The sequence below is a fragment of the Mustela nigripes genome, chromosome 4 (assembly GCF_022355385.1).
Source record: "Mustela nigripes isolate SB6536 chromosome 4, MUSNIG.SB6536, whole genome shotgun sequence".
NCBI lineage: Eukaryota > Metazoa > Chordata > Mammalia > Carnivora > Mustelidae > Mustela > Mustela nigripes.
The window spans coordinates 87765439-87789540 of NC_081560.1; the positions used below are offsets into that span (position 1 = coordinate 87765439).

General features: G+C 50.3%; 1 protein-coding gene and 1 long non-coding RNA gene across 9 annotated transcripts in view; one reads left to right on the forward strand and one right to left on the reverse strand.

The window, feature by feature from the left end:
- Positions 1 to 24102, reverse strand: part of ATXN7L1 (ataxin 7 like 1) — a 236254-nt gene that overhangs the window by 65144 nt on the left and 147008 nt on the right. Inside the window, exon 1 of one of the 8 annotated variants that reach the window (XM_059397019.1) lies at positions 10988 to 11503. The exons of 5 other annotated variants lie outside the window; for them this stretch is intronic. The gene's annotated coding sequence lies outside the window, so the exon portion shown is untranslated. Of the gene's footprint in view, positions 1 to 176; positions 350 to 1289; positions 1352 to 10987; positions 11504 to 24102 lie in introns of those variants that run through there. 2 more of the 8 variants (XM_059397021.1, XM_059397020.1) reach the window with 2 other exon arrangements.
- On the forward strand, positions 16578 to 20922 carry LOC132015119 (uncharacterized). Its single transcript, XR_009403551.1, has 3 exons — positions 16578 to 17195; positions 19325 to 19487; positions 20418 to 20922. It is a non-coding gene; the product is annotated as an uncharacterized LOC132015119 (long non-coding RNA).

Sequence of the window (24102 nt, forward strand, 5' to 3'; positions counted from 1 at the left end):
GCACGCTGTTGTTTAAAAAAAAAAAAAAACAGGCTGAGGAAGGAGAGGCCACCGGGACTCGATTTGTCTCTGTCCTGACCTCCAGTCTCCAGAGTGCAGGGTCATAGCCTCTTCCAAGAGAAGCTGCGAGGTCTCAGCTCCCTGTGAAGCCCACGGCGGCACCCAGAACCACTCACCCCACAGGCTGCCGGGGTCCTGCAGCAACCACTAATAACGGAACCACTTCTGTTCTCCTTGGAGTGGCAGTTGGCAGTGGCAAACAGGAAGTTGTCTTGAAATAGGGTGTGGTTGTACCCTGTCAATATGTGCGTACAGAGACACACACTTGTTTTGTCTCTTCCCAGCCCCCTTCTGTTTGCCCCTGCCCTCCTTCTTCAGGAGTGGAAGGTCTGAATTATTTTGGGGAGAACAAAGCCTTTGTACCTGATTGAAGATCACCCACTGACTACCACATGCGCACAAAAACCCGGGCAGAAGGCTGTCTAACATAGATGGAGGGTCTTTCTTCCGACAGTCAGTCACTTGCTTGTGGCAACTGAGTTAGTGGCTGTGTGTGTGAGCCGGTATGAGCTTTCTCCTCTACGTCACCGTGGGCACACAGGAAACAAAACCTGAGCAAGAAACCAGGGCAGGTACCCTGCCAGCCACCCCAGGGAGCCGGCCAGCCTACCCGGGGTAGGGGGGTGGGGGGCCGGCCAGCAGCGTCTGCCCAGGGCCCGCTGTGGGCACACCCAGGACAGAGGACCCACCCCGCCCCCAAGTAGGAAATGGGAAAAATCACAAGTCCCGAGTGTCAAGTGATTTTCAAAGTTCGAGGGCAAGAGACCCGAACTATTTCTTCATGCAAATTACATATAAAAATGACCAAACTGATGGCCGGGGAAGTCTATGCATTAAGTGAGCTGCGCAGAGGTGCAGAGAAGAGGGGGTGACGAGTGGGTGAGGTTCCCGCGGCTAGGGGAGGTGTGCCAGAAAATTTTCCACTCCACTCCTTCCCAGGCCCCGAGGTTAGCGCCTCCAGAAGGGCTGTCCAAAATAGACTGGTCCCCAACCCAGCCTCCTACTCCTGACCTCTTTCTGAGGCAGCTCCTTTCCCCCCGCATGCCTCAGCCCTGTCTGGGGCTCCGGCGCCAGCCCACAGCCCCAGAGCGCGGTCTGTGCTACACCTCGGACTTGCTAAATGGATCGTGGGCTGACAGCACGCTCCGCCTGCCGGGCTCTCTCTTCCGTGACCTGGGCCCAGCCCCACGCCATCCTGTGTGGCAGACGGGCCCTGTGCTCACACTTACACATCCCGGGGAGACAGCCTTGCCGTTTGGATAAGGAGGCTGAGCCAGTGACACGCTGGGCGACGCGACTCGTGGGAGCCGTTTCCTGGCTCCTGGCTGAGGGCCCTGGCCAGTCAGAACGCACCACTTCCCCTTTAAGAGAGCACGCCCAGATGCGATTAGGGAAAGGCAGAAAGAAAAGCCCGGAACAGTCAGGGCTGTATCCCGAATTTGGCAGATGAACTTGGGTTTTCCTGAACTGCACTCACAAGGTGGTGTCAGAGGCCGTGGGCTCCCCTGGGGGCTGATTTGAGCAGTCGGTGTTTGGGAAGGGTTGGTTGGGTGGGTGGGTGGGCCTGCCACAACCCCCACCCCCACCCCCATTCCCTGGCTTGATGGCCACGTGCAAACTGCATGGGTCCGGCTCCCGGAGCTGTCCGCTCAGGCCTGGTTCCGGGCCGCCTGCAGGAGCTCAGGCCTTTCCACTCCTCCTTCCCCCAGGGCCCGTCCAGCACGCAGGGCAGAGTCCACGGCAATGCCTGCCCCGTGCTTTCAAGAGTAGAGACATCTTTATAAAGACTGAAAGATACTTTTGTGGGACATTTTAACCACTAATTCCAGAGGGGAGTTTTCACTCATTCCGGCTATTAAGGGAGTTCATTCCTTGAGCTTGGCATAGAGACTGGTGGGGAAGATGACGGTCCGAAAAAAACCCACAGTTCACAAAACGCCACGTGTTGCAGAATTCCACTGATAAGAAATATCCAGAACAACAACAACAAAAAGAAATATCCAGAACAGGCAAATCCACAGAGACAGAAAGCAGATCAGTGATTGCGGGGGTGCTGGGGAAGAAGGCAGCGGGGACTACTTAATGGGTATAAGGGCTCTTTTGGGGGTGACGAAAATGTTTTAGAACTAGGTAGAGGCGATGGTAATCCAGCATTGGGAACAAACTCACTGCCACGGAACTGTATGCTTTAGAAAGTGTTAGGTGAGGGGGCACCTTGGTGGCTCAGTCGACTGAATTCCCACGGCTCTTCGTTTCAGCTCAGGCTGTGATCTCAGGATCGTGAGATCAAGCCCTGGGTCAGGTTCTGCGCTCGATGTGAAGTCCGCTCGAGTCTCCCCCCCCCCCCCAGCTCTCTCTCCCTCAAATAAATAAATAAATCTTTAAAAAATTGTTAGGCGAAGTTCACCTCAATTAAAAAAAAAAATCTGGTGGCAAAGTGCATTTTGGGCAATTTTATGTTCTACTGAGATCTCTGCTGTGTTCCAACATTTTTTTTAGTAAAACCTGGTTACTAACTAATAAATCTAAAGTCAATCCTGGCTGAGGAACATATGCCCTCTAATAAGAATTAAAAACAAACTTCTAAGAGACAAAGGGTTTACAAGCCACGGAAGTACAGCTCTATGGAGAATTTTCAGCCCAGGGGAAGACAGTATCCTCTCAAACAAGGCCACATACATGAAGCAGGGCCTTCCTGCCTTTTCAAGACCGTCCCACGTTGGGACCATTCCCTCAATGGCTTACCAGCATAACCGAAGCCAGCCGGAGGGAGTCTCCTGAGGAGAATAATTCAAGAGGACGTGACTTCGGGCCTCTGGATTCTTGGCTCCCTTTCCTCTCTTAGAGTTTCTTCCCAGAATGAAGGAGAACTCATCAGTTTCTGACAGGTAGGGTGTAGTACTGGTTGGCCAAGCAGAACTGGTCTCCACAATTCCATTTCTTTGGGATGGAGCCAGTGGGAATGAGGGAGTGTGAGCCGACCACCGACCTGACCCAGGTTCACTGGAAGGAGCGTCCAGGCCTCCTTTCCAGGTTACTTGTAGCTTTGCCTAGAGACAGGCTGCCTGTAGTGGGTAAGGCTATGAGCCTTCTCTGCTGAACCCTAGGCCAGTAGGTCAAGGGCCCATGGGTACACTTCCCACGCTTAGGGGACTGTCAAGAGGAGGTCTGCAGGATGCTGCCATGTTTCACAGATGAAAGGGCAGGCTCTGTGGCCCAGGAGCCCTACCCTTTCCAGAGACCAATGTGAACAGCTTTCCTAGTCTCTGCTGAGTTCCAGGATAGCCCACGGGGCAAGAGCTGTGAACAGCTTCCTGGGGTCAACTCTCCCAGAACCCTTGATCCTTCTGGAGCACCTTCCCCTGCTTCCTTCACCCTGTGCTCTCCTATTACCTCCGGCACCCAGGGAATGAGTTGGTGGCCTACATTCTCAGCAAACAGATGGTTTATGATAAAAAGATGCAATATTTACCTCTACTGCTCTAACGTTAGAACCTTAATTCTAAATACAAAAACAGGCAGGTTCGACCCAGTTAAGAAATGGGCAAAGGTCTTGAACACAGACATTTCTCCAAAGGAGATATGCTCACGGCCAACAAGCACATGAAAAGATGCTCAACATCATTAGTCAGTAGGAAGCAAATCAAAACCACAACGAGCTCCAGCCTTGCACCTACTAGGGTGCTGTATATAAAAAATAACCCAAAACAACCAAAATGTAAAATGACAAGTGTTGGCAAGGATGTGGAAAAATTGGAACCCTTAGGCACTATCAGTGGGACTAAAATGGTGCAGCCTCTATGGAAAACAGTTTGGGGGAGCACCTGAGTGGTGCAGTCAGGTGAGGGTTTGACTCTTGATGTTGGCTCAGGTCATGAGCTCAGGGTCATGAGATCCAGCCCTGTGTTGGGCTCCACGCTGGGCACGGAGCCTGCTTAAGATGCTCTCTCTCCCTCTGCCTCTGTCCCTCCTCCCGCTTGCACTCATGCTCCGTCTCTCAAAAACAACAAAAAAGAAAGGAAACAGTTTGGTAGTTGCTCAAAAAATTAAACACAGAATTATCATAGAATCCAACAATTCTGCCCTAAGGTATATACCCAAAAGAACTGAAAACATGTGCCCAAACAAATCCTTGTATACAAATGTTCATAGTAATACTAGGAACAGACTGCTTCAGGATATCAGGGCTGGGGCGTGTGGGTGGCTCAGTCGGTTGGGCATCTGCCTTCGGCGAGGGTCATGATCCCTGGGTCCTGGGATCGAGTCCCACCTCTGACTTCCTGCTCTGTGAGAAGCCCGCTTCTCCCTCCTCCGTCTGCCTGTTGCTCCCCCTGCTTACACTCTCTGTCAAATAAATAAATGAAATCCTTAAAAAAATATAAAATACAAAGGATAACTCAAGAGTTACTTTCAAAACCCTTCTTGGAATCACTAAAAGGATGTGATTTTTACAATTAAGTAATTATTTATTTTAGAGATAGGGACAGAGAGAGTAGGGGAGGGACAGAGGGAGCAGGAGAAGCCGACTGCTCTAAGTGGGGAGATTATGACCCTGAGATCATGACCTGAGCCGAAATCAAGAGTTGGTTGCTTACCTAACTGAGCCACCCAGGTGTCCCTAAACGAGGTAATTTTTAAGTTAAGGGAATTAAGGTGGTCAGTAGGAGACAGCTCACAGGCACTCCAGGATAGTTCTCAAACAAGGCCAATTTGGGTCCACGAAGAAGTGTGAATTTACTTCAAACAGTATCACACATGCGCTTGCACACAAACACACACACACACACACACACACACACACACACACACCAGACATTGAGGCACAGTTCCCCTCTGCCAGCCCCTCATCTCTGCTACAACCGTCATTTCCATCAGAGGGACTGTCATTCCTGTGACGGAATCATCATTGCCACCAATGATGGCATCTTAGACCTTGGTGTTGGGACAGAGTAACAGACTCCCAAGAGGCAAGAAGAAGCCCCACAGATAATAACTCTCTGCTAATCCCTGCCAGCCCCCTCTTGGGACTGTTGTTGCCTCCCTAGCACTCTGGCCGTGGGGCTGCCCAGCTTGGCTTCTCCCCTTGGAGGCCTGATGTGCATGGTGCCTTCCAAGCGTGCACCAGGTGGGACAGCACGGCATTTCCACTGGCTGTTGGAGCCTCCTCCCCTCCTTGAGCAGCTCTGCAATGTTGCATGTTAATCCCATTTCTGCTCTGTGGGAGTCACCTTGACCCAGTCTTACTTCCCTTTCACTGACACTTTGCCAAATACTTGCTCCTTGAAATCTTTCTCCCGGCTAAACACCCCAGACATCTTTTTAAATCATACCTCACAAAACATCATTTTCACTAGTCTCATCTCTGGGCTGTCTTCGGCTCTACTGTCGGTCCTTCATAAACTGTGGAACTCAGAAGAGAGAACTGGGGTCTGATGGGATCTGAGCAGCTTGTAGCTGTCCATCCTGGACATGATCCTTCTATCCACACAGCTAGAGAGCCAACCTCAATTTCTTAATTTCTGATAACTGTATCACCCCTAAGTCTTATTTCACACATGTTCTTGCCACGCCACGAAGCCACAGGCAACCTTTAAAAATGTCATTGGGTTAGTTTAGTCTGGCCTGCTGAAATCGTTTTGGACCCTGATCCATTCACGTATCCGTTCTCCCTCCCAAATCTGCCACCTGCAAACTAGAGAAGCCTGCCGCCAATACCATTCTTCTTCCAAATCCCACAACGCGGAGGAGGACGCGGCCAAGTGTGTAACTGCATCCCCTAGAGTGACCATGATCCGTGAACAGCACTCTTGGCCACTCAGCGCAGGTGTGTCACTTAGCCCACATTTCTTCATCTTCCCTCGGAAGGATCTCATGGGCAACCGAAAAACGGGGCTAACAACCCCCATCTTCTTACCAGTGGTGGTAAAGGTCATAGAGCAGGGCATTGCACAGAGTGAGCAATCAAATGTTGCTTTTATAACTGACAGGAAACACGATTTAAAAAAAAAAAAACCCAACTACCTGGTTTTCCCATTCTCAAACTACCTCCTTTTTTTTTTTTTTTTTTAAGATTTTATTTATTTATTTGACAGACACAGAGAGAGAGGGAACACAAGCAAGGGAAGTGGGAGAGGGAGAAGCAGGCTTCCCGCCGAGCAGGGAGCCCGATACAGGGCTTGATTCCAGGACTCTGGAGTCATGACCTAAGCCGAAGGCAGACCCTTAACTGACTGAGCCACCCAGGTGCGCTCCCAGACTACCACCTTACTGGCAACCAAATACAGACATTAGGCAGCTGAAATCAAGAGAAGGAGCACTGGAGTCCAGGAGCTGGAGTGTCAACCCCGGCTCTCCTTCCAGAATTTCCATGCTCTGGGGTTAACCATACTTGTCCTCCCAGGGCTATAAGGAGAAGTCAATGAGATCAGGCACGTAAAAAAAGGTTTAAAAGTTGAGTCAGGCTATGCAAACATAAAAGAGTTTTATGATTATTGCCGTTATAAATAACCCAGACTCCCCCCCACTTCCCTGGCAGAAACCCGCCTGTTAAACCTAGGAGGAACCAGTAGCAGCGTTGAGGCTGCCGGAAGCTGGCTTTTCAGCACGGAGCAGCTGGATTGCTGCAAGGGAGCAGACGCCTGACCTCCTCTCGGGACAGCAATCCCCTTCTTCCTTGTCTCCGACCAAAATCCAGGCTGGCTCACAAAGGGTAATGGATCCTCCCACTAGCCTGCAGGAACACATCGTCTCTCCATGGTGGAGACCCGAACTCGAGTCATCTGCAGCAGGAACCCAGTACGCAATGAAGGGCTGGGAGGGTCGCTCCTAGCTCCTAGCTCTCCTCTCCTAGCTTCCCTGTGGCTTGAGCAAGCATGACCACAACTCATCCGTGAGTTTCTGAGTGGGGCGGCAGTTTCCAAGAACACCAGGCTTTCATCTCTGCCATTCTCCAGGTGGGCCCCCAGGAACCCCACTCTTGCCTTGGTTGAGGGTGGGTACCTTCTGAGGGAACAAATGTTTTTTACCGAAGAAAAAGACCTTGGGGTAAGTTTTGTGTGAAGGGCTATCAGGGGGCCACCTGCTGGCTCCTAGCATCTCAGGGTCAAAGATGTCCCACAGCAAGGGAAGAGGGAAGGACATGGACGGCCACCCACAGGCCCTTGGGAAAAGAGCAGCTGTTGAAATGGGAGACATAACTGGCTAAATTTTCCTCTCCCAGCCCATGTGAGGCTGGGTTCCCAACTTCCAGAGGGAATGAACACTGAGGGCAGATTTAAATATATATACATAATTGTTGGCAAGACACTGAGAGGATCACGCCAACGAATCTATTCACAGATCAGGGAGTCTGCCCAGAAAGGCACCGGGAGGAAGAGGCCCAGAAGGGAAGGTAACACTTTGTCAGATGATTTCTGGGGCCCAATGGTCTACCAGCTACCCCTGCCCAGACCACCCCTACAACAAACAGCCTTCCTCAAGGCAGGTGAGCTGCTGAAATCATCAAAAAATTATCACAAGACACATGAAAGCTTACTCAGACATTCACCGCCACTGGTGACTTCTTCTTGTGCCTTTGAACATATTTTGTCTTTTTCTCATTGTGTTCCCTTTGACTGTGCACCCACACAGAGAGACGGTGCCTGGTTCTCTACACTCCTATGTGCAGGAACAAGGCACAGATGAACCTCGACATCTTGCTGGTGCGGCAGTGCTCTGAGGCAGCTAAGGAATGGAGCTATGGTGGCACCAGGCTCAGTGCACTGGCGCTTTGGGCTGAATTATGTCGCCCCCAAATCCGTATGTTGAAGTCCCAATCCCCAGTATCTCGCAATGTGACTGGATGAATGGGCAGATAAGGCCTTCACAGAGGTGATTAAGTTAAAAATGAGGCCAGTGGGGGTGGGCTCTATTCCAGGAGGTCTGGAGCCCTTTGATACAAGAGGGACAACCTGATGAGGAGACAGCAAGACAGCCATCCGCAAGCCAAGGAGGGAGGCCTCCAGAGAAACTGAGCCTGCCAGCACCTTCATCTTGGGACTTCCAGCCTCCACAACTGTGAAAAAATAAATTTCTGTGGTTTAAGCCACCCAGGCTGTGGTACGTTGTTATGACAGCCCTAGCAAACTCATGCAACTGATTTACCTAAAAACCCTCGCTGTTCCCCAGATTGGAGAGAAAGAGAAGAGGACAGAGGGCAGAGTCCTAAGCTCGGAAGCAAAGGATGCTGTGGAGCAAATGGAGCTTCTTCCTTAGTCTGAGACGTGCCACTTTGATGGCAAATTGTAGCAAGGTCCAAGTGGGGACAGTCTACTGGTCACCGAGGACTGCCAAATTCTGCCTTCTCCGGTGGCCCGAGGCTTAGGTACCCCTAGGGCCACAAGCATCTGGGGTGAAAGAAGATGACTAAGCCACCGCTGAGGAGTAACCAAACTCTGCCTAATCTGTATGTCATGGCTGTTGTTCCAGAAAAGGATAAGACCTAGGGGATGATGAGTGGGCTAGCAAGTGAGGTGGCCACCTGCAAACTCTCCTAGGTTTGACAAACCAACTCAAATCTGGCCCTGAGAGGGTCATGCCAACTGCTGCCTTTGGCTTTGGGAATTGGCAATCCCCAAGTCTGCCTGGATGCCTTGGCCCTCCAAGTCTGCCTGGATGCCTTGGCCCTCCGGAGCCTCCAGGACCCTGCCAGACCCTGGGCTTCCCAGTGAGTGTGCGGCCCAGCCAAACCACTCCTTAGGGGCCAGGAGTGGACCCCTAGGGGGACCCACAAATGCTTACTGCTGCTAAGGGGCCCAGACACACCAATCAATAATCAATCCAACCAAGGCTCTCTCCAGGCGGGCGGCAAGGATCAAAGCAAGGAAGGAGGGTATTTGAAAGGTTTTGGCAGGCGGATGTCTGGAGGGGCTGGGAGGGGCGGGCGTGCTCTGCTCAGAGAGGTGGACAAAGGGCTGTGCCTTCACTCTCTCAAGGATTCCAGAGTGGGCGGGACTGGCTAATCAAATGCAAAAGCCTCAGGGCAGGAAGACTAGGAAACCTTTCCATTCTCTAGCTCCATCAGAAAGGCCTATAGGTTCCCTCCAGGTCCCTTCATTCACTCTGGCCGTGAAGTTATTTACCCGGAGGAGTGGGAGCCCCCATAATCACCGCTATCTGAGAGCATACAAACCAACACACACTTTGGGCCCCTTCCAAAGGCGAGCCTCAAGTCCTCCCGCAACCCCGCAACCTCAGTACAGGAGGAGGAAGAGGGAAGTGTCATAGGGACCGCATCCTTGGGGGTGGATTAGAATCACGCGGGAACAAAGGGGCTCCTCACTTCTGCAGTGTGGTTCCTGGGGTTGGATGGGCAGCGGGGAGGGGAGGTCCGAAAAGGGGCAAGCCTGGCCCCTCCTTCAGCCTCTTTCTGCTGGGACCCAAGGGTTTCTCTTGTCCTTCACCAGCTTGGTGGGGCTACTGTGAGGAAGCAGAGGGCACGCTCTCAATTAAGAGAAGCCGGACAGCCTCATCATCGTTGTCTGCAAGGTGAGAGGAGGCCCAAACCAAACCAAACCACCACCAAGAAAACTGCACTCTGCAACAGATTAGAGAAACATGGAGGAGAAAAAGAAATCGGCTCCTGTCCTTGCTCAGCAGTTACTACGACGCCGCATTTACTACCTTGAAAATTTCCGCCTCAACCATCCATTCTCATTTGCGTGTGCGAGTCGCTGATGGTAGGTGTGGGAGTCGCTGATGGTAGGTGTGGGCCTGTCTGCGAGGGACCCACGGACCAGGGCCGACTTCCCGCTCCGAAGGCCTTTCGCACTGCCCACACGATGTTTACTGTTTCCTTTCTTCCTCCCTCCCTCCTGATTTGTTTGAAATATTTAGCCCGAGGCACAATGAATTGTCTCATTTACAAGCGTTCCCCAGGACCAGGAGGCTGGGACTCCGCACTCTTTACGCTGGAGAAGGTGCTACTCCCCATGCAAATTCCAGGAGCCTACGACCCAGAGATGGGAGGTGCTCAAGGTACGCTATCTAGGCGTGATTTAATTACACAGCCATTCAGTGGGCAAAGCAGGGCGATTTCCAGCCAGCTGTGCTAGTAAATATTATGGAAGCCCTTTCAGAGAGTTCATTCCGGCTTAGTGATCTCAAGCGTGCCCAGATTTCCTCCTCATTCCTGCACATACCCACCCCACAAAGATGCCACCGGAAGGTGCTCCCCACCCACCCCCTGCCAGGGCCAGAAGATCCAATGGATAATGCATTCGCTGGGATGCCACCTTGCCGTGGATTAGGACTCTTTTTTTTTTTTTTTTAACGTCACGAACCCCCGAGGATCACGGACACGCAGAGGAGGACAAACTTTGTTAGCCATGAACTTTCCAGAGGCCGGCCCTCTTCTGCCCCTACACCGCCCCCCGCCCCTGAGCCCCTGCTCTCGGTGGGTCCTGCCCGGTGGCTTCAGGGCAGGCGGCGGTAGCCGGCGGGCCCGGCTCCCGTGGGTGGGACAGCACAGCCACACAAACCCACTCGGCCCGTGTGAAACAACACCCAATCACTGCATCCACCCTCCTAGAGCGCCCCGGAGGAAATGGCATCATGACTTTCATTTTGCTCCGTTTCTGACCGACCCAAGGAAAACAACTCGTCCTAAGACAATCCTCGGGGTATCCGATGTCAGGGGCTGGGCGGGACGCTCCGGAATGTTATCAAGTGACCTCGAGGAGAAATTAATTTTCAGGAGCTAAAATAACCGCCTGCTGCCCAGGCACGGCCAGTTTCCCTCCCTGCAGACGCGGATTTTCACTTTCCCCAGCCAGAACAGAACACACTCCTGCACCCCCGTTTCTTCAGAAAAGTCTATAAATAACCGAGGATCAGCAAAATTATGCAAAACACCCTGCTAGGAGAAGAAATGTAAACTAAAACCACTTACAGAGAGACTCAGGCTGCCAACTTAATCTGATTCTACGACGACTGTAAACATGTTGTACTTTTGGAACCTGAAGAGATCCACATTAGCACGGATGCCATCACAAAAAAAAAAAAAAAAAAGAAAAAAGAAAAAAACAAAACAAAACAACAACAGCTAAACAACAAAAGCCCACCCCTGAAACCGAGCAGCACAGTCCGGCGCCCTGCACGGTCCGGACCCGCGGTGACCAGCTGCGGCAGCAGCAGCGAGCCCGGCTTGCACACGCCAACTGTTTTGACTACGGGCACTTGTTAAACACAGAGTTTCAGGTCCTACCAGTTGGACACCAGAAGTTCATAGAACTGACCCGGTGCCAAGAACAACAAGCACAGAAAGCGAAACGGCTGCCTCGTGTGCCGTGTTTTTGTTAACTGTTTATGCAAGCCCCAAAGCGATTGGGGAACAATTACGAATAAAGCCGAACTTAAAGAACAAAAGCAAAAGATTACCACCTTGAAGGAAATGGAGATGTTGGCAGATAAAGGACAGACGTCAACCTAGTTTATCGGTGGGGTGGGTGGGGGGTTTTCGGAGAGAATCAGTGGGGGGGGGGGAGGGGCAGATGTCACATGACGAACTGCCGTTATTAGGAGGAACCCGGTGCTTCCTCGAAGCATCTTTTACTTTGAGATCTACTTAAGAGATCTCGCAAATGCTGAGGCCTCGGTGCACATCTGGGGGTGACTGGCGGAGGCCCTGGAATTTGGAAGTTGGCAAATCCCATAGGAGGAGAAAGGGACGTGCTGAACAGAGATTTCAAGACACAGGAAAGGGACTTCCAAGCGTCCTGCTCCGTGATGTGAGATCGCCGAGCCACTCAGGAAGCAGACGCAGGGGCCTGCGTCCCTGGTTTGTTTCTGTCCTGGTCCTGAGAAAGGTTTCCCTGCCCTCTTTGGGTTTAGGGTTGCTGGGGTCAAGCTTTCACCTTCATCCGGGACTGTACTCTGTGTTCTTTAGGTGACAGTGAATAAAGTATTTTCAACTGGCAAAATAAAATAAAAAGGAATGTTTACATCACCTGTCTAACCAGGATTTCCATTTCTTCTCCAGAATGCATTCAGCACCATCTCAGGTGAGGAATAAGACAAGAGAATTAATCGGATTGTCTGAGGATTTGAAAAAGTGAATTCCAAGAGAACTGGGGTATAGATGTAAGAGTGAGGAATTTTAAATTGCAGAGTGGACTCAAGCCCTCCTCCCATTATCTATCTACCTATCTATCATCTACCATCTATCTATCTCTCTTTCTAAGGAGATTTCAAAATGCAGCAAGCAAGCCTAGCTAAGACAATCTCTTTTTAAAACAGGCTTGGGAGGCCATAAGGGAAGGGGAATATTTGTACGTCCTTATTGTAGGAGCCAAGAACTTTTAAAAAGAGCGTTTAGCCAGCCCTCAGCCGGGACCTAACTTCCTCCTCAAGACACCTGAATCATCCTCACTCTTCATCTCAGAAAGAGCCCATGCAATTAACATGGTTCAGTCCCTTATTTATATATTAACCTGACCAATCCTAGCTAGCCTAGTTGCAATGCCTCCTTTGCACAGAGGACCTGAATGAGGACTGCACACCTAGCCCTACCCCTTCTTTGTCTTCCTTAGGACAAGGTTGCGGTTTCTACCTGAATCTGTGTCTCCTAAATTCCAACTCTAGCAGCACAAGTGAATGCCTGTTGGCTTAAATTTTCATGACTTCTTTCTTGGTCCACACTATTTATCTATCATCTATCATCTACCTTTGATCTGAAGAATCCAGTGTTGCCACTTTCCCACTCCAGAGGGTTAGGAAAAAGCAATGAGTAAGTAGAAACAGGTTGTTGGGATAACCACTGTGACTTAGGCCAGATTCGTGTTTATTCTGGAGAGTAAATGTTGTTTCTCTGGTTCTGGGGGTCAGCAGTGTGATAGCCACCCACTTGGTGGCTACGAGCCCACATTTTATTACAAACTAGATATAGAAATAGTTTCGCTGTGATCTGAAATGGAGCCCCCCACCCCCACCCCCTGGAGCGAAACACAGCAGCTGCCTGACAGAGACACATCAAGAGAGAAAAGCAAAGGCATCCAAGACAAAGGAAGGAGCTGAGGAGGAAGAAGGCTGGGGGTGGGGGAGGGGAGAATGGGGGAAGGGCTTTCGTGGGAGAGAAGGATCTGGTCGGGCCCAGGGGGTCTCCAACCACCTCTCGGCTCTGGGTTGGCAACTGACTCTAGAGAGTGACCCCAGAACTTTTGCAAGGCGTGCCCTGCACGTAGAGCACCATGGTTTACGGGTCCCCTTCAAGCTCGTTATGTTATTTGCCCCTCAGAGACATCCTGAATGGTCAGGTCCTGAGCAACGAAGGAAGCAAGCTGAGGCCCAGTGAGGCCTACCAGCGAGAAGACTTGCATGCCGCGCTGGTGCTTTCTATTCGCAGAGCACTTTAAAAGGGGCAGGGTTTATCCTTCCCATGTCCAGACAAGTACACCGAGATTCTGGGGAGGCCACAGGTCATGTCCAAGGCCACACTGCAAATAATATGCAGCACTAGGTCTCCTAATTGCTCATCTAACCTTTCTTGCTTACCTCTACCATGTTCCCAGAACACTTAATGATTGACCCAAAAGGCCACCAACATGGCTGTATTTTAAGAGCACATCATCTCTAGATTCTTCTCGGAACTGTCTGCACAGCTCTTTGGCAGCCGTTCACAGTGCCGCTCCCCAGCGCAAGAGGTGCCTCTCCAAGCCTGTGAGTTTCAAACATCTGGACAGCAGAGCTCATATGTCAATGGGAAGCCACCATCTCCGCCCCGTGAGAACCCTGTCCTTCTTTGTCTGCTTACTTCACCCACGTGCTAACCCCTGGCTCTTCCCCTAATCCTCATCTAAGGAGAAGCCACAGCAGAGCATCCCAGCAGGCCTGCCAAGCTGAACATTAGGGAGTCTGCATTTCCAAGGTGTGCTGTCTCCAATGTAGGAGGGATTGGGCTCAGCCTATGGTTTGGTGGATATCTTCTTCACGGGTACGTTTCCCGGCTATGCTTCTGCTGAGTTCTGTAGCAGCAGAGGCCACTGAAAATATTGGATCAAATGGAGGGTCCCACTATTGTGTTCCCGGTCTGTGCTGAGGGGACATGCTCACACCCTGATAGAAAATGGTATCGCTATTGTGTGATACACCGTGAGCGAGTTTATTGCAGATTTGGGGCACTTCCTCTGAGGGAACATGGTAGTGAGTTCCTGCAAATGGCCACAGGGTTTGTTGGGGGAGAATGGAGATATGTGTCAGGAACCCAAGAGCTCAGAGCCATGATCATGATGCCAAACGTGGAGGGGAGAGGGAAGACAGTCCGGAGGCAAAGATTGCAGAGTTCTAGAGTGTTTGGCCACTGCCTTATGAATCCACCTCTCCCCCTCTTTTCTCCCCCCAAACCCAATAAGAAAACATAGAAGCAAAAGCCAGAGGAGCTGGAGGTCAAGGCAGACTTTATGTTCAAAGTGCCTATGCAGCCTAGCTCATGAGGACTGATCAAATGCAGAAGGTTTTGTTGGCTGCAGAGGCTCTGTGGTCAGAGGAATGCACAGGTGGCACCTCTGACTGGTTTATTTGAGGTTGTTTTGGTTTGGTGACCACAGGACATTTGCATCTATGCTCCCTGAAAAGAATATAGGGCCTGGGTAAATGAGAACAGTCTCGATAGGAAAACTCATTTGCTTACAAGATAAAAAGCGAGTAGAGTACTTCCACATAGCTTGTGGCTCTTGTGAGCAGAGAGACCACTTTTTTAAAATCCCAAAATGGAACACATGGTTCAGCAGGCACTGGTATATTTAGGGAAGACAGGGTGGGCTATTTAAAATCAGCAACTTCTGAAAATCCTTGAGGCATGACCACCCGATCTGTACGATTAAATTAGTAAAAGTGGGCTAGGAGCGGGCTGTGGAACATTAGCAAAAACTTGTAGTTAGCGTCCGTGTGCTCCACAAAGTGAGTTCTACCACAGAACAGACAGACAAACAGTACTCTGTCAGTGGATACGGTGGTTGGGGAAGGCAGGTGAGCACAATACATCCAGGCCCCTGAGGACGATGGCAGAGGATGAGACAGAGCTGAGGCCCTGGACCCACTCTCTGGGTGTCGAGACTCCCCCTAGTGAAGGCAGCTGCCTCAGAGTTCATCCACACAGGAGGAAGCTGGTCAGGGACCAGCAAGGTCTTCAAAACATAGCCCGGACGGATGTGCGGAAAGCTGACCAGGAAAAGGATGGAGCCAAAAAAAAGGACGGAGGCCTGAGGTGTCAGGGGACAGAAAGCCAAGGTAAGCGTGTCAGCAGCTGTGGCCACGGATTTGGCTTCTTGTCCCTTGGGTTCTTGTCCCTGATGCTCCCTGCACACTTTCAGGTCAGGACCTGTGGTCCAGCTCCATGCTCTTCCCTTCTGCCTTCACAGGGGCTGAGCCAGACTTCCAGATCTTAACCTGGAACTAGCTTTTGGCTTAATCCTTGGTGATGTGGACTCATGATCAAAGCCACGGGGCCAGTGGTATCCACACGTAGGCTACATACCCTGGGCTTTGGGGAGAGTATCAATTTCTGCCAGCCTGAGTGCTATGGCACCACAGTTTGCAAAGTGGCTTTAACTGTGGGTTGACTGGACTCGGACCACCGCACTGTAAGTTCCTCAAAGGCTCCAATTCCGAGCCTCGTTTATTTTGAAGGCTGACACCTTGCCAAGCACAGAAACCTTGATTTGAGTTTTTAATACGTGTTTTGAATGAATGATTGAAATTCCTCGTAACGTACACCACAAAAGATACATGGACACCTCACTAGGCAGCAGCAGGGCTGGGTCGTGAATGACCAGACCCAGGTTCCCATGTACGAGGTTACTGGGCAAGCCGCTGACCCTACTCTAGGCAGTTTGCAATGTTGTAGCCTGGCTTTCCGCTCCCAGCTGAGCTGCCCTTTGCCCTGTTGTCGACTAGCTCTTCCTGGTCAATACGTCAAATGTCGGTGCACTTTCCACCCAAATGCAAAGAAGACAAACTAATCAATAAATGAACCTCCCCCTGTCGGGGTTTTGAAAAGTGTGCATGCATGGCTACATTAAGAGTAGAGAGAGAGCTTGGGGTGCCTGGGTGGCTCAGTGGGTTAAAGCCTCTGCCTTCCGCTCAGGTCATGATCCCAGGGTCCTCTCATTGAGCCCCGTGTGAGGCTCTCTGCTCAGCAGGGAGCCTGCTTCCCTCTCTCTCTGTCTCTGCCTGCCTCTCTGCCTACTTGTGGCCTCTGTCTGTCAAATAAATAAATAAATAATCTTAAAAAAAAAAAAAAGAGTAGAGAGCTATTTTTTTCCCTTTGAGAATAGGTATCGTACATTGATTTTTAAAAATTACAGCAAAAGGGGTAGATACTGTGTGCCCAACCAAACCTAAATAACAAGCAATCGGGTCCTGGGTAGGTAAATTCCTGAGCCCGCTACTCCATGGAATGCTGGGAAGCTATAAAAGTGATGATGTAGATCTATATTCACTGAAGTGCGTCCTCAACAATTTTAACTGGGAAAAAAAGAGCAAATTTCAAAAGGCAGATTTCCACTTTTATTTTTTAAAATATAAGATATATGCATATAGAAACACGCACACAACACAGAGACAAACACAGAAACACAGAAAAATGACTGTTACATTTTACACCAAAATATTTACTTTTTTTTTTTTTTTAAGATTTTATTTATTTGAGAGAGAGAGAGGGAGCAAATGCAAACTGGGGGAGCAGCAGACAGAGGGAGAGGGAGAAGCAGGTTTCCTGCTGAGCAAGGACTCCGTCCCAGGACCCGGGGATCTTGACCTCAGCCAAAGGCAGACACTTAACGACGGAGCCACCCAGGTACCCCTACTTTCTTACTTCTTGAAATTTAGGCAGTTTTTACAATGTATTACTTTCATAATAAGAAAGAAAAGCAATTTTCACTTTGGGGGAAAAAATCAACCCTGCTTTATTATGCAAAACAGTCTACTGCCGCCTGGCCTCCCCACTCACCCTCACCTCTGGTGTGACTGTTGCCATGGGAACATTTGCTTGGACTAGGCATCAACAGGGCGGGATACTCATACTCGGGTGGGCCTTTCACCTTCGGATCTCATTAGCTGGTTTCCTCAAACTTTCTCGAAAAGTTCTACGTATACAAAGAAGGGTAAGTGGAATCCTTACCGGAAAATTTTTACATGAATGCCTTTAAGGCAAAGGAAAGGCTTACAGTTGTACTTGCAAGGCTCATTCTCTCTTCTCTGATGGAATTAAGGGGGAAAGTAAATCTCCAAGCAGGATGGGGATGGCTTTTACTTCCCTGCAAAAGCAGGGTCACTCATGGGGTCTCTCCGTTCTATAGGAAGACAAGGGAAAGAGTTGACATGATCTATATTCTAAACATTTATTTATTTGAGAAAGAGAGCACCTGCGTGCGCAAGTAGATAGAGGGAGGGGCCGAGAGAGTCTTTTTTTTTTTTTTTTGAAGAATTTATTTACTTATTTGAGAGAGGGAGAGAGTGAGTACAAGCAGGGAGAGCAGCAGGCAGAGGGAAAGGGAGAAGCAGGCTCCGTGCTGAGCAAGGAGCCCCATGTGGCACTTGATCCCAGGACCCTGGGATCATGACCTGAGCCGGAAGTCAGCTGCTTACCCCACTGAGCCACCCAGGCGCCCCCGTCCTCTATGTTCTAAAGCTAGTTTTCTCCCAAGCCAGAGTCAAGTCAAAGCATAAACCAATGTTGGGTTTAAGGACAGGAATAACCCCCAGCGCTTGTCGGTGTTCTTCTCCCCACCAAGTGTATTCACGTCCATGGGGTGACTGGTACCTCCTGTAAGAAATGACGAGGCAGAGAGGGCAAGCAAGTGTATCACTCTCAGTTTACAAATGAGGAAAGGAAGACTTATCATGGTGAGGCAACGTGCCCAAGGCCTGCCTACTGGAACTGGTAGAGACGGGACTCAAACCCAGTTCTCCCGCGTGTGTTCTTTTCGTTCTGTGCTACAGCACTGTCTATAAATAGAGTAACCATATACTTTCTTATCCTAACTGGACACTTATGAAAATAAAAGGGGGTGTGAAATGCATGGGCCGGCCCCAAGGCAACTTTCCTGAACAATCCAGGATTTTATGGTCACTTTGAATATCATCTGGCCCCCTAGCCTGCCACCGGGAATCATACCTTTCGAACGGGATGGAGAAATGGAACTCAGTTACAATGTCTTTAATTTACTTTAAAGTACTTTAATACAAACAAATGAAAGAGAAAAAAAAGTACTTGAGTCTGACTGGTGGTGTACTGTGAGTCTGGGCTCTCCCTCTAGGGGTGATCAGCTCACAAGTTATCAAGAACGCCTGGGTGGCTCCGTCAGTTAAGTGTCTGCCTTTGGCTCGGGTCTCAATCCCGGAGTCCTGGGGTTGAGCCCCACATCAGACTCCCTGCTCCTCAGGGATCTGTTTCTCCCTCTGCCCCTCCCCCCAACTTGTTCTCTCACTCTCTCTCTCAAATAAATAAACAAAATAAAAAAAAATAAAAAAGAAAAAGAATACGAAGTCCATCTTGGGTAACCAGTATTAATCTTAGAGGTCACACTCCAAAAGTGGCTGCATTAAGGGGAGGTAGTGGGGGGATGGGCAAAATAGGTGATGGGGATTGAACACTAATGAGCACTGAGTAATGCAGAGAATTGCTGAATTGTGAGAAACTAATATGCTACTGTTTTTTCTTAACTATACTGGAACTGAGATTAAAAACTTAATACAAATTAAGAAAAAAAAAAACCCACAAAAAATTCCCAAAGTGTCCGGCTACTTTAAATCCTTTCGCTATCTGTTTTTTGATCAACACTCTAAACATAAAAAATGGGCTTCTGTTCGGTGAAAGCTTGACTTAGCATAAGGAATGCTAGGAAACGATTCTTTTTGGTGAAATTAGAGGTATTCAAGATAGGTGGCCAGGGCAAAGGCCTTAGAGACATCCCACGCTTGAATGAATAGAGGGTTCGAATCCAGCGAGACCCGTCCCTTCGCCCTTAGGGAAGGCACCGGAGGTGGCCTGGGGCAGCCAGTGAGTTAGGAGGGTTGAAGACAGCATGATGCTGATTTGGGGAAACAGAGTCCTCCTGTGTTTGGAATATTCTCGTCACTGCCTTGAGTGAACCTTCTGTATAGGGATGGCTGGGACAGCTCCAAGGAGAGGAGGCGGGGACTTCATCATGTTTACCGAGGAGGTTCAGTCCATTGTTTTCTTCCCACTGGTTGACACACATTTGTTTGATCAATGTTGTACTGACCGCAGCCTTCTGTCTGACTGGAAGACCCGCTGTAACCTGGTAGTGAGGTTATGGGGGAGCAGCAGCCCTCACCACCTCCAACCACCTCCAACCTTCTACCATGGCAACCCTGAGGAGTTCTGTATCGCCACAGCAGCGGAGGTCAGTCCACAGCGAGCATGCCTCTAGGTGAGTCTCTAGTGGGTAGATTTCAGGAAGGGATCCCTTGAAACACATTCCTTTTCGGGCGCCTGGGTGGCTCAGTCAGTTGGGTGTCTGCCTTTGGCTCAGGTCATGATCCCTGGGCCCTGGGATCGAGCCCTGTGTTGGTCTCCCTGCTCAGGGGGGAGTCTCCTTCTCCCTCTGTCCCTCCCCCTGCTCTCTCTCTATCAAAAATAAATAATAATAATAATAATAAAAACAAACTTAAAAAAAAAAACAAAACCCAGGGGTGCCTGGGTTGCTCAGTGGGTTAAAGCCTTTGCCTTCAGCTCAGGTCATGATCTCAGGGTCCTGGGATCAAGCCCCGAATTGGGCTCTCTGCTCAGTGGGGAGCCGGTTTCCTCACCCCCTCTCTGCCTGCCTTTCTGTCTACAAGTGATCTCTCTCTCTGTGTCAAATAAATAAATAAAATATTAAAAAACAACACCCCCCTAGAGCCCCCCAAAACAAACACAAAAATCTCCCAACATATTCCTTTTCATACCAGATTATGAGCCTCATGAAGGCAGACACCGGGTTTGTCTTATTCACTCTTCTAGTCCCTTAGCCTCATGCAGTGCCTGACACTCATCCAATGAATAACAGAAATGAATAGGAATTCTTTTATTTCTAGCATGTATTTTATTAACTAATTTGTGATTGTTCTTTACTCCGCTAAACGATCACTGATCTTCATATACAATATTCTGCTGCTTGCTTTGGATTAGGTCAGTACCTTAAAAGGAAACAACAAGCGGGTGAAGGGGCCTGGCTGGCTTCCTCAGTACAGTGTGCAACTCCGAATCTCAGGGCTGTGAGTTTGAGCCCCGTGTTGGGAGGAGAGATTACTTAAAACACGAAACACACTAAGCTGGTAATAAAAACCACGGGGATGACACGGTTTAATCTTCACAACAGCATGCTGAGATTGGTATCATCGCCCTCTCATCTGGATGAGGAAATCAAAGCCCAGAGCCGCTCAGTCTCAAGTGAATCAAGGCAGAACCTGAGTTTAGGACGTGAATTCTGTCGGATTCTGAACCCAAGTGCGCTCTGCTGTCGGGAGTTAGCAATTCCTCAGTGGGGCAGGGATTGAGTTTTTAAAATTTTTGTTTTATTTTTATTACTTGTACGCTACTCACTTCATGTCCGGCTCTGGAACACACACAGCTTTTGGCACTTCATTGTATTTTATCAAAAGCGTTTTCTGGGCGGGGGAGGAAAGCTAGATGGATGTTGGAATATGGGAGCCAGCTTTCCGGTTCTTTTGCTTTTAATTATTTTGATTGACATGTGGCATTGCTCTCAATGTCTAATGGCCTCTCGCGTCTTTGGTCTTTGAGCCGCAGAAGAATCAGTCCCTAGGAATCTGTCACAGCACTCACCTCCAGGGCCCCGGGCGCTCTGGATGGCTCTGATCCTCCCCTCCCACGCCCCCCTCCCCCCCCCCCCCCCCCCCCCCCCCCCCCCCCCCCCCCCCCCCCCCCCCCCTCCCCGCATCCTTCCCTCCTGCCACCCTGGACTCCGGACAGCATTTTGTTTCATGTCCCTGTGACTCGGTGCACACTGTTCTCCCCTGGAATCCACCCTGGCCTTCCTCACCTTGCTTAACTCTGTCTTCTGTCAAGACCCAGTTCAGACAGAACCACATTTGGGCTATGCGGGGGACCCCATCACACTGCACCTCTCCCGGCTCGCCTCCGGTCCCCTTCTCGGGGTTCCCAGGACACGCTGGGCACACCTCCACTTAGCGCATGGTCCACGGATCTGGACTGACCCGCGGGACGGCCTTCCTCTCCCACGATTCCCAAAAGAGCCGCAGTCAAAGATCTCATCTTGGCGCTGGCACACAGCAGGCACTCAAAGTGTGTCAGAGAACACTGCGGGGACGAATCGGGAAATAATTCGCCAGTCCGCAGTAAAGCAAGAGAGAAGGCAGGGATCAGCCAGGCCAGAAGTTTTGAGTGGGCAGAGGGCTAGCTAATCTTAATCACTTGTCTTAGCCAGTGAGTTCAAAAGTTATTTTTTGAAGCCTAAGAGCAACGAGGGTGGGTTTTTACGAGAGGCAACAGTCTATTTAATTTTGAGAGTTCTCCCTTGCTTGTAACCCGGGGCGGGGGAGGGGGGGCTCTGGAGAAATTTCCCCGATGCAACCAGTTACAAGGTTGCTAGTGTTTTGCGGGCTCCCGGCATCCCCTTGGGGGCTGGGGGTGACCTGACAGCACCCATAGGTCAGGTGGCCCTGGCAGTTCATGAGGTGGTGCTCACCAACTCCGGGGTGCCCCGCTTAGCTGAGAAGCTCCTGGGTCTCAGATGCTCGACCCGAGGAGAGCCGCCGCTTGATCTGACCGTGGGACTCTGGCCTAATGAAATAAACAATTCCCAGCAGAGGCTGACCCTTCAGAATGTAATTCTTTCTAACCACACTGTGTAGATAAAAATAATTTAGTGATTTCCTCCCACTAAACTCTTGGGCATCAACCAAGAAGTCTGCAGCTTGGCTGTTGGGATGCTAACTGTACGCGTGTAAATATTTAGGCGTTCCTGAGTTCTTATCAGTGTTTATCCCCAGGGATGCACCTGGCAGTTTTAGTTGGATGATTTTTCCCTGGGCGGAGCTGTCCCAGGCATGGCAGAGCACTTAGCACCTCCGGATACTAGGACGGCCACAAAAATGCACATTTCCAGATGTGTCCAGGGGTGAGAGCTCTTGCAAGTCCTGGGACTGCTGGTGGGGTTAGCTTTGATTCCTTTGGTGGCCACAGGGGCTTGGAAGGGATCAAACAAGCCACCCACACCAGTGGGGGGTTGGAACAAGTCCCAGGAAGTCAGAGAGAGAGCGCACCTGAGTGGGACCTTGCCTGAGAACGAGGCCTGCCTGTGGGAGAGAGTAGAGGTCCAGAAAGCAGGGAGGATGCCGGGGTCCCTTGTGTGAAGAAGTCAAAGCATCCAGCGAGCTGGCCTTCCAGAACCAAGAGATCAGAGCTGAAGCAGAGGCCTACACGGTGCAAAAGGGCTGGCGGAAAACAATGGCCGTGAACTCTGGTGATGCCGGGCCTCCTCCTCCCAGCCTGCAGGGGCCGAGGAGGACACGGACTCGGGACAGCGCTAATGGTCCCAAGGTTCTGTGGAGCACCGACAACACAACAGCCCCATCCCTGCCACCATCACCGCCGTGGCCAGCCCTGTCCAGGTCACCCACTGCCGAGAATTTCCAAGTCTCTCAACATGACCTTCCAAAGGGCATCCTGACCCCAAAGCGGGAGAGGCTCTAACAGTAGCCACGGAGAAAAACTGGCCGAAGTGCTGCTGAGTTGGAGGGGCCACGGGCACAGAGACCCCACAGCCATCACTCGGATTTTGGGGCTGGATGCTCGAGAGCCGGAGCGGGATGGCACTGGGCAAAGCTATTAGGAATCCACTTATTCCTTTGTCTCATCTTTCTCACTTATTTAAAATTTATTTTGCTCTGTTGTTTGCAATTTTACCAGCGGCCTTAAATCCTTTTGTAACAAGGCTGGGTATAAATAAATAAAGCAAAGAAATGAAATACACGGCTGCAGCGTCAGCACTGCCAGACTGGGCATGAGGAGCCTGGCTCGCATCTCAGAGGAGGAGGCGCTCGGCCGAAACGGGGGTGGGGGGAGCTGGCGCGACTCCAGTGCCATGGAGAACAGTGAAGGCTGGCCCTGGGCCTGGAGCCTGTGTCCTGCCCTGTCCCCATCCAGGAGTCCCAGCACCTCATGCAAGCTAACTAACATCTTGGGCCTCAGGGTCCTCACCCTTAAAACGAGAGATTTCACTGGATGGATTCAAAGGTCCCTTTATGTCCCAGCACTGGGATTCTAAGCCACACCCACACTTGGCTCTGGTTCCTCGTGCTCTCGACTCTTTCTCAATATACTGCCTCTTCTCCAAGTGGAGTGGGCTAGTCGGGGCTCCTTCTAGAGGACTTTCTGTCCGTGCTGACAAATGGAAATGGCACCAGTCAGCTGAAGAAATAACTGGTCTGACCAGAGAGATGAATGTCCTGTTACAAGAAACTGAAGCACTACTCGTTTGAGATGAGAGAAAACCTGAGTTTTATGGAATAATTTATTGACCAATGTTCCCACTGTAAAAGGGGATAAAAACACTGGTTTTTCTCTCCACTCACTGATGAGGTGGTAAGTTCCCTACTTTTAAATAAGTTCTGTTATAGAAATGAATACCACATTTGTTTTCCCAGTTTCTATGACTGCTACACGGATCATTATTAATGATCAAAAGGATATTAGTAGCATCTGCCCAGGAAATGGAAGGCGTTGTTAATGTTCTGGGACATTCTTCTCTTAGCTATCCATTTAAGATTCCAGTGTAGCTTGTCTCCCAGACCCGTAGTCACCATTCCTACCTTTTTTTTTTTTTTTGAGAGAGTGAGCGAGAACACACATGTGTGCATGCGGGGGCCAGGGCAGAGGGAGAGAGAGAATCTTAAACAGGCTCTTAAACAGCCTGCCAGGATGCGGGGCTCGATCTCACGACCCTAAGATCATGACCTGGGTTGAAATCAAGAGCTGGATGGCTTAACTGACTGAGCTCCCCAGGCGAACCACCAACCCTT